Here is a 10,318-nt window from a genome sequence, read left to right as displayed (position 1 = left end):
GCCTCTCCTGCAGTCCTTATTCTGTGCTCGTCCATTCTCCCCTTCCTCCCTTAGATCCCTCTGAACCACCTATTAATTTTAACGGTATTTGTTAAGCGCTTACTATGGGCCAGGCTCTGTGCTAAGCGCCGTGGTATATACTATCTTATGAGGTTAGACAGTCCCACAGCAGGCTCAAAGTCTTATCCCCATTTTACCTAAGAGGTAACTGAGGCACAGAGAAGTTAAGCGACTTGCCAAGGTCACACAGTAGACCAGTAGCAGAAACAGAATTGGAATCTAGGTCCTTCAGATTCCAATTAATAATAATTGATCACTGATAATAAACAATTAGAATTGTACTCTTCCAAGCACTTAATATAGTGCTCTGCACATAGAAACTGCTCAATAAATGATTAGATAATATTTATTCACACTAATGTCGGTCTCGCCTTCTAGACTTGTTTTGGGCAGGGAGCATGTCCGCTAATTGTTATATTTTACTCTCAAGCGCTTAGTACAGTAGTACGTAGCACGTAGTAAGCGTTCAATAAATAGCACGGATTGATTGAAGGAATAATTGATTGCTGGGTCGGGTCGGGTTGCCTAGACTCACTTCTTCCCCTGGCCCAGCAGAGGTCGCCTTGTAAAAGAATCAGCCCCCTCCTCCCGCTTCTCCCCCAGCCCCATTCCCCGCCAGGACCTTTATTTATTCATATTTATTGAGCACTTACTGGGTGCTGAGCACTGTACTAAGACCTTGGGAGAGTATAGCACAACAACAGACACAGTCCCTGCCCACAATGATCTTAAGGCCTAGAGGAGGCCAGACAGACATCAATACAAATAAATAAATGGCAGGTATGGACATGAGACACCTCCAGAGCCTGAGAGCGGCTGAGCCCGGAGCTCCGGATCACCTTCGGGTCTCGGCCTTTCGGTCAGGACCCTTCCCGTGTCGAAAAGTTTTGCAGGATGCGTGAAACCCGCGTGTGGTCACGACGCCTGCTCTCCTCCTCGGCCCCTCCGCGTGAGCCTGGCGCCGGGGGTCAGGGGCCGCCCTTACAGTCAGTCGATCAAGTTCGTTCGTCCATCAACGGTATCTCTTAAGCACCTGCAAGTGCAGAATATTTGCTACCCTGCGTGGTGTCCCCGACCGCTGGGCTTTGGCATAGACGTGCCCTGTGGCACCGCGGTCACCGCCCCGGACCCCTGGTCGAGATGACTGCCCACCTTCCTCCACACGTTCCGGCTGGGCCTCGCAGGGCTAAATTCCAGCCTCTGCAGGATTGCAGACCTGAGTACAAGAGCCTTGTCCCTATGCAACTAACCCCCGGAACGCCAACATCACGTCTCCCATCCTTCCGGGGGTGGGGGTGATGGGCCAGGGGACAATAAGTCCCTTTAGCTGAAGCTCCCCTTTCCCCTGCCCCCTCTTCCCTCACACACCCCTCTCCTTGCTCTAGTCAAGTGGCCTTTTCCTCGGGGAAATGGGAGCTTTTCATCCCCGATAAGGACCTGTCCCCGCCCCCTCCAGCTTCACGGGCCGAGCAGCAGCCCAGGTAGAGCATATTTGCATGCCCTCTTCCCACCTGTTTCCCTGTCCCCTCGCCTCTGGCCAGCTTCACAAGTACCTGGCAGCTGACCACTTCCTCCGACCGACTGTCCACTGCACTCGGCCGCATTGAGGAGCTCCGCAAACTCCCCCCGAGGCCTTTCATCCCCTCCTGAGGCCTTTCATCTGAGCCTTTAGAGGTGCCATGAAAGGCATTAACTCTCAAAGGACCCCTGGGAAGCGGGCAGGAGGCAGAGATGATGGCTCCATTTTACTGGTGGCAAAACTGAGGCTCTGCGAGTTGCAAGGCCTTGCTGTAGGAGATGGAGGGAGAGCGGGTGAGCTTGGAGTGGAGCTCAGGGCTGCCTGTTGTGACCACTGGACCATCCTACTTCCGCTTCTCATCCTCTAGCCGGGACAGGTAACACAAATGTGTCGCTGAATGCTGAGGGCCAATCTCATCTATCACTTTTAGACATATGCAATATAATAACGATAGTATCTATGAAGCACTTACAATGCACCAAACACTGGATAATGCACTGGGGTAGATACAATACAAATCAGAATCAGCTCCTGCCCCTGTGGGGTTCACTTTTTTTCGGGTATTAAAGCCCTTACTATGTGCCAGGCACTGAACTAAGCGCCAGGGTAGATACAAGCAGATCAAGTTGGATACAGACCCTGTCCCAGTCTTAAGCACCATTTACAGGTGAGGTAACTGAGACCCAGAGAAGTGAAATGACTTGCCCAAGATCACACAGCATATAAGTGGCAGAGCCGGGATTAGCACCCAAGTCTTTCTGACTACCAGGCCCATGCTCTATCTCCTAGGCCACATTGCTTCACAGTCTAAGGGCGGGGGGAGAACAGGTATTTAATCTCCATTTTACAGAGGAGGCAAGTGAAGCAGAGTGGTTGAGTGACTTGCAGACAAGAGGTAGAGCCAGGACTGGACTCCCAGCCTTGCACTTTTTCCACAAGGTCACGCTGTCTCTCAGATCCTACCGATCTTTGAAAGCTTGGTCCATGTTCACTCTGCTCTTCTCTGAGCCCTGGGTACCTGGGCACAGGCAAAGTGCCCATATATGTCTCAAAAGAGCAAACTGAGGCAAAGAGCTCTCTGACCTGACTCAGGCAGCCCATCAAGCAAGGGCAGAGCTCAGACAAAATTGCAAAACTCCAATTTCCTTCTCCTGTGCTGATGCCACCACGCCAAGCCATTATCTCCCTCACCCTCACCAAAGTTTACTGAGCAACCAGTATGCAGGGCATTAGACTGGGCATTTGGGAGCACACAACTAAAGTAGAAGACACAATATCTGCCCTGAAGGATATTATAATCTAATATGGGGAGAAGAAGCAGGTACAGATAGGTCATGTACAGTAAGAACAAAAGGGTAAATAATAAATAAGTGGTAACAACCAAAGTAAATCAAATTGAACAAAAATCCCGATATAGTCCCACATATACATACACACATGCAATTATTTATCCAGGGTCTGTTTCAAGGAACACAGGAATGTCCTTGGAGAGTTTGGGTGAGGATGAGGGAGGGAGTTTGAGGGGCATGGGGTGGGGTGTAGAGTCCATGTTACATAACAGGTAATTGGCTTAGATTGGGCATCCTTTCTTGCCTGTGGATCCTGTCTACACCTCATCCATGAATTTATTTCCCAGGATTTAGTAAAGTCCTTGGTATGTTGTATATGCTTAGTAAATATTATTACAATGATTTCTACTACGGTTCAGGGTTTCACTAGGGAACTTCTCTCTGAATTACTCTTGGCTCTTTGCTTTGTTCCAAGTTCAGAGACCTGCCCACCCTCCTCCCCCCCAAATCAAACCTCTTATGGGTCTCATCTGCAACCCTTCTGTCCTTTCTTTTTGACCAGTTTGTTGTGGGATTTAGAAAGTGCTGACTTTGTGCCAAACACTGTACTTGTCCCTGGGGAAGATACATGATAATCAGATCAGACACATGTCCCCTGTGATTTTTGAGTCAAGTTCTGGAGGTGGTCCTAGGAGCTTCTTGCCTGTCATTAGGTTTGGACTCTGGCTATTCTCTGAGCTCTCAAGGAAGACAGAGCTCCTGCCAGCCTAATTAGAAAAATCTTACTCCTGAACCTCCCTACTCTGTTTACCTGCCTCCTTAGAGAATTTGGGTTGGGGAATAAGGAAGCCTGGATATACCCCGCCTTGCCTCAGGTCACCCAGCAGGCACGAGGTAGAGCCAAGATTAAAACCCAGGCAGCCTTGTCCCAGGTCTCCCACCTGTCTGTCCACCCGTCGGTCCATCTGTCCACTTTTTGTTCATTGAGAGAAATGGGTGGTTACAGCTGAAGCACTGGCTAGAAAGGGGGGCTTGGGGAGGAGGGGCAGGATGGCAATGGAGAGACATGGCCTTTCTGGGCTCCCCCCAGTTCTCCAAGACCATTTCTTTTCCAGGCCCCCTCTGCCCCTCCTTCCTGAAGCTTCTGGTCCTGCCCTTTCAGATCTTTCAGCCACCCTGGGTAGGGGAATACAGGACAACCGTTGCTTTGTTGCTAGCCCTTACCCCCAAGGAGTGCCTTAGCAACCAACTTTCTTCCCAAATGTTTCTGGTAGATTTATGGAGCAGAGCACTGTTTTGGGCCAAACAGATCTGATTTTATAGAAAGGCAGGGAGTACTTTTTAGGTTCTCAGTGAGAATATATGAAAAGGATTAAACTTTCCTTTTTAGTCTTTGCCTTCCTTTCATTTTCAGTACCTGCTAGCCTCTTATCCTGGTACCGATTCCAAGGGTGTCACTTACTGTTCCTCCTCCTCCTTTCTCCTACTTCCCCTCCCTCCAGGCTCCTGCTAAATCCCATTGTTCCTTTCTTCACAACCTCTCCCCGACCTGTGACCTGCCCCCTCTCTAGATTATCTGCCTCCCACCTTCTCACCTCTACTTCTTTCACCAGCTGGGCCTCCAAAAAAACTCTTTCCCCACCCCCATCTCCATCCTTTCAGAGATCCAAACACCACCAGCACAAACGACCACCAAGAAGAAAGGGATAGAAAAGGAGAGGAGCAAAACATAACTAAAAACATTACAAACAGAAGTTCAGGGCACAGCACTTAAGTACATATCTTTAAATTATACATTATAAATAATTTGTATTAATCTCTGTCTCCCCCTTTAAACTGTAAACTCATTGTGGGCAGGGCTCTGTGTCTGGTAACTCTGTCGTAGTATACTCTCTCAAGAGCTTAGGACAGTGCTCTGCACATAGTAAGGGTTCAAGAAATATCATTGATAGACTGATAGATGTTTCACCGGTTTATAAACAGTGACTCCGTAACAGATGCCTTGGGTTTCTCAGACATCATTATTGTTATATGAATAACAACTCATACCTTGCATTGAATAGCACTTATTTTTTCAAAGCACTGTAATACTGTCTCATTGCACCTCACGATATTCCTGAATGGAGAGGTAGGCATCATTATTATTCCCATTGCACAGATGAAGAAATTGAGGCCCAGAAAGGTGAAGTAACTTCCCTAAGGACATATAGTTAGCCAATGGCAGAAGCCTCTGGACATGACTTTCAATCTCATGCTCTTTACACTCCACTTGACTGTGCTACCTCCCAATTATTACTGCTGTTACTGTTGTTAACCTGCACAGTTATACAAATGATGAATGACTACTACAAGCTCACCAGCTTCTGCTATTTATGGCTCAGTTGTCTCAGGTAACGAGATTTTTTTTTCTCTCGCTGGTAGTGAAAGTATGTCTGCTTCCCATGGTGAATGCATTTGTTCCAGCTCAATGCTCTTTAGGCCTGTAAATATCTCAACAGAAAAAAAAAAGCAGGAAAGGCTATTTTATTAGTGGAGAATGGAGGCACAGAGAAGCTGGGAGACATATTTCAGTTCACACACCAAGTGAGTGGCAGAGTATTGGGGAGTGCCTGTGCTCTACTCACTAGGCTACAGTTAGTATTATTATTATCATTATTATGGTATTTGTTAAGAGCTTACTATATGTCAAACACTGTTCTAAGTGCTGGAGTAGACTCATGTTCATCAAATCGGATACAGTCCCTGTCCTACACTGGGCTCACAGTCTAAGTAGAAATGAAAACAGTCTTTGAATCTTTATTTTCCAGATGAGGAAATTTAGGCACGGAGAAGTGAAGGGGCTTGTCCAGGGCCACACAGCAGAGAAATGGTGAAGTCAGGATTAGAACCCAGGTCCTCTGACTCCCAGGCCCATGCTCTTTCCACTAGGCTATGCAGCTGCTCAAGTGTAACCTGTTAGAAAGAGGTATTATAAGATCCACATTGTGGTTTTCAGAGCTTTTTGGAGCTCTATGGCCCCTGGCCCACATTCCCATTGAGCCAGGTTCTCCAGCTCCAGCACTGGGTGGGAGGGACCACAAAGGAGTCCCCAGAGAAGTCACTACTGTACCATCAGCAGCACCTACTATGTGCCAAGCACTGTGGTAGGGAACAGGCAGGGCGACTATACAGAGCTAGGGATGGCTGGGGAGAGGGGAGAAGTGGTGAATGAGAACAATTCCTTCTACAGGTCTTTTTTTGGTCCTTTCAAGTTGGATTGAACCAGTTTGATATGATCTAAATAAACTTCACTCCCCCTGCTTCCTACTCTCTGTGGATGTCCCTCCAGGCATTATTCTGGGCCTCAGAACAAAGAGGGTTCAGAAGGGGCTCTATTCTCAATCTACATTCACTAAGTGCTCAATAAATATCACTGATTGATTGGGAAGCTCATCCACTCTCACAGTTTCAAACACCACTTCTTTGTTGATACCTCCCAAATCTACCTACTTAGCAGTACTCTCCCACAATGCTCTCTGCACACAGTAAGCCCATCTCCCCCGATTAGACTGTAAGCCCGTCAAACGGCAGGGACTGTCTCTATCTGTTGCCGACTTGTTCATCCCAAGCGCTTAGTACATAGTAAGCGCTCAATAAATACTATTGAATGAATGAATGAACAGTAAGCACTCAATAAATACCACTGATGGATTACCCCATCTCTCTCCTTCCTTGCAGTCTTACATCTCCTCCTTTCTCCAGGACCTCACTACATGACTACCCCACCTACATGTCCAAAACTCAACTCATTTTACCTCCCAAATCCTCTCTTCCTCCTAACTTCCCCATCGCTGTTGACAGCATTCATTCAATTGTATTTATTGAGCGGTTACTATGTGCACAGCACTGTAGTAAGACCTTGGAAGGTGCAATTCAGCAATAAAGAGAGAGAATCCCTGCCCAAAGGGGCTTACAATCTTGGGGGCGGGGAGGGGGAGAGACAGACATCAAAACAAGTAAATAGGCAGCAATATAAATAGAATTATAGATATTTACATATATACGCAAGTGCTGTGGGGCAGGGGGAAGGGGAGAGTGAAGAGAGCTAGAAGAGAGCTAGTCAAGGTGAAGGGAAAGGAGGAGCTGAGGAGAGGGGACTTAGTCTGGGAAGGCCTCTTAGAGGAGGTGCATCATCATCCTACCCACTCTCAAGCCTGCAAGCCTGGCATTATTCTTTGACTCTGCTCTCTCTTTCAACCCTCATATTTAGTCTGGTACCAAAACCTGCTAATTCTTCCTTTACAACATCTCCAGAATCCATCCCTTCCTCTCCATCCATGCTGGTCCAAGCACTTGTCATATCCTGGCTTAACTATCGTAGCTTAACTACTGTATCAGCCTTCTTGCTGAATTTCCTACCTACAGCATCTCCCTCTCCAGTCCATATTTCTCTCTGCTGCCAGATCATTTATCTAAAACATAGTTTTTCCTTAGCCTCCCCTCTCCTCAAAAACCTTGTAAGTGTTGATAAATGGGAATGATGAGATTTCAATTTTTAACTCTTTTTATTTTTGCGGATAAAACCAATTTAGCCACATGGAATTGCTTGAGTCAGAAATTTTCATGAATTAATCCCACAATTCTGTTAAAAAAAATCACTTACCAAGATGCAACCAAACCAGCCACTTTGAAGGCACCTATTTCATATTTGATATTTAACTGATTGCTTGAACCTACATTATCATATACAGCTCCTTGTGTTGCAAAATAGCTATTCATTTATCATAGAGGTATTAAGGTGTAAGGTATATATGGTGTGAACTGGTCAGGAATTAAAATTCTATCCATGATTTTGCCAGTCAGATGTCTGTGGAGAAGCAGCGTGGCTCAGTGGAAAGAGCCTGGGCTTGGGAGTCAGAGGTCATGGGTTCGACTCCTGGCTCTGCCACTTGTCAGCTGTGTGACTGTGGGCAAGTCACTTAACTTCTCTGTGCCTCAGTTCCTTCATCTGTAAAATGGGGATTAACTGTGAGCCTCACGTGGGACAACCTGGTTAACCTGTATCTACCCCAGCGCTTAGAACAGTGTTCTGCACATAGTAAGTGCTTAACAAATACCAACATTATTATTACCTAGAAATGAGGCTACCAACAGACTTCTCGGGGAAATTGCAAAAGTTAGTCAAGGTTTCCAAAAGTCTCAGAGAGCCACTGAAGGGATGAGAAAGAATTACGTTATTTATTTTTGCGAGGGGGGGGGGGTGTCAAAGTTGGAGAATGGCATGCGCTTGTGGGCAGGGAACATCTACCAACCCTGTTATATTGTACTCTCCCTAGTGCTTAATACAGTGCTCTGTATTCAATAATTTGATTGATTTTCAATAAGATTGTTTGGCACATATAATTTTTTAAAACACACCAGTAACACCTTCAACACCCACACACATCTTTGTAATATCCCAAACATTTTTTAACATTTGTAGGCAGACAGGCAGCGGGTTTCTTTTCCACTTCCCATACTGGGATTCGTTGACTTAGAAAGATCCAGAAATAAATGCATTCCCTGGTAGCCAGCAAGAGGAGGTGCTTAAGGATCAAAGAGGCAAACAAATATTCAGCTGACAACTGGAAGCAGAGCCATTAACTCTCTTCCTTGTCCTTTCCTGGTCTTGTCCTCAATAAACACCCAGTTTAGCCAGGTCGGGTTTAGGGCAGGGTGGAGAGCAGGACTTGAAAAGCAAAGAAAGATCTAGGGGAAGAAGGTACTTAGCACTTTGAGAGGGAATCCACCTTCTCTGATGTGATTTTGTTGCCACTGGATCAGGGGCCTTCAAGGGAAAAATTTGAGGACATCCAAGTTTCCAGACAATCTGTAAAAATGGAGCACTCTTCAAAAATCAGTGCTGGGAAAACTGGCGATGAGGTCTCCTGAGTTTTAATGCCTGCCTATGGAAAAAAAGTCTCTTAAAGCTCAGCTGAGCCTCGGTTTACCTTTCTGAGAAATACACCTCCTTATGCTAGAGCATCTGCTCCTGAGGAATTCAAAGCACTTTAATGAAATATTAAAGCGCAAAATCTGTAAGCAGCAAAGGAGGCTTTTATTAAAAATGGACAGGGGTCCATTCCTCTTCCCAAAAGGAAAAGGGCAGGCAGCTTTCCATTTTCGGCTACAAGGGGGTTAAAATACACTGAGGCAAAATAGGGAGGGAAGACATTGGACTATTCATCTTATCACTTTGATTTGCAAATGTACCCATTACAAGTATCTTGTAACAACAGTTAGTGATAAACTTTCCTTTTTCCGCGGAGGATCAGAGAGCTCTGGGTGAAGGGCAGTTACTCAAGGTACTTACCTTACCATACCTCGTAGAGCCTTTCACCTGTGGATTCCCAATGCTTTTAAGATTAATAGTTTAAATGGCATTTAAAACTTTACGTGTGTGAAAGAATGAGAGACCTAGGCTGTAAACTTCTTAATAGGCAGGGAACGTTGCTGCCGACTCCGTTATACTGTATTCTCCCTAGTGCTTAGTGTCCTCTGCACAGAGTAAGCGCTCAATAAATGAGATTGATTGATAAGGAATGGAAAAGTGTTCATAACCGGGGGGGGGGGGCGGGGAAATACAGCCAGCTGAATCTCCCAAGCACTCCATCAGTGAATGATCTTTATTGAACACCTACTGGGTGCAAAACACTGTACGAGGGGTTGGGGAAAGTACAATAAGGGCAAACACACACATTCTCCGCTCTCAAAGAGCTGCCAATCTTAAGAGTCATAAAGGTCTTGGGAGAATCTTCTCGCTTCCAAGGTCGGGGGAAACCCTGAAATCTGCCTCGCAAAGGCGGCACGTTTTGGGCACCAGCCCTGCTTCTCAACTCTTGGCACTTCGGCCACCCCCTAGTCATCCTCAAAACATCCCGGGGGGCTGGGGGGAGGGGAAGGCTGCACCCTCACTTTGGGTGGCGAAGTTTCACCGGGTGTCACCAGCTTCGCGTTCCTGGAGGGCAGGGGCTGCGGAATGGTGCCCGGCACGACGCTGCCGTGCAAGGGGAGTACTCGTGATTGACCGAGTGACCATGACGACGATCAAGGGAGAGAAATGGGTCCCGGAGACCCTCCACTGATGCAGAGAAGGGGCAACTGTGGCAGAGCAGTGAGGGTCCCCTCTCCGGATGCCCAAGAGCCCTCAGACCACCCCAGCCCCCCCGAGCCCCGGTTCCGGTTAGGGATGTGGATTGGGCGGAGGGGTGGGGCCCAGCCTGGGGGGAGGGGGGTCCCAGTTCACGCCTCCCCCTCCCACCCGCGGAAGCGATTAGGCCCGGCGTCTGGCGGGGGGCGCAGCCCGAGGGCCCGGGGCTTCCTCACGCCTCCCTTTGATGTCCCCCGGCCGGTCCCTCCCCCGCCCCGGGCCGCCGTATAAAGGTGGGGGGCCCCCCCGGCGCCGGTCCCCACCAGCCCAGCGCCCGACCCC

The sequence above is a fragment of the Ornithorhynchus anatinus genome, chromosome 19 (assembly GCF_004115215.2).
Source record: "Ornithorhynchus anatinus isolate Pmale09 chromosome 19, mOrnAna1.pri.v4, whole genome shotgun sequence".
In the NCBI taxonomy this organism is placed as follows: Eukaryota; Metazoa; Chordata; class Mammalia; order Monotremata; family Ornithorhynchidae; genus Ornithorhynchus; species Ornithorhynchus anatinus.
Note: the sequence above shows the minus strand (reverse complement) of the source record.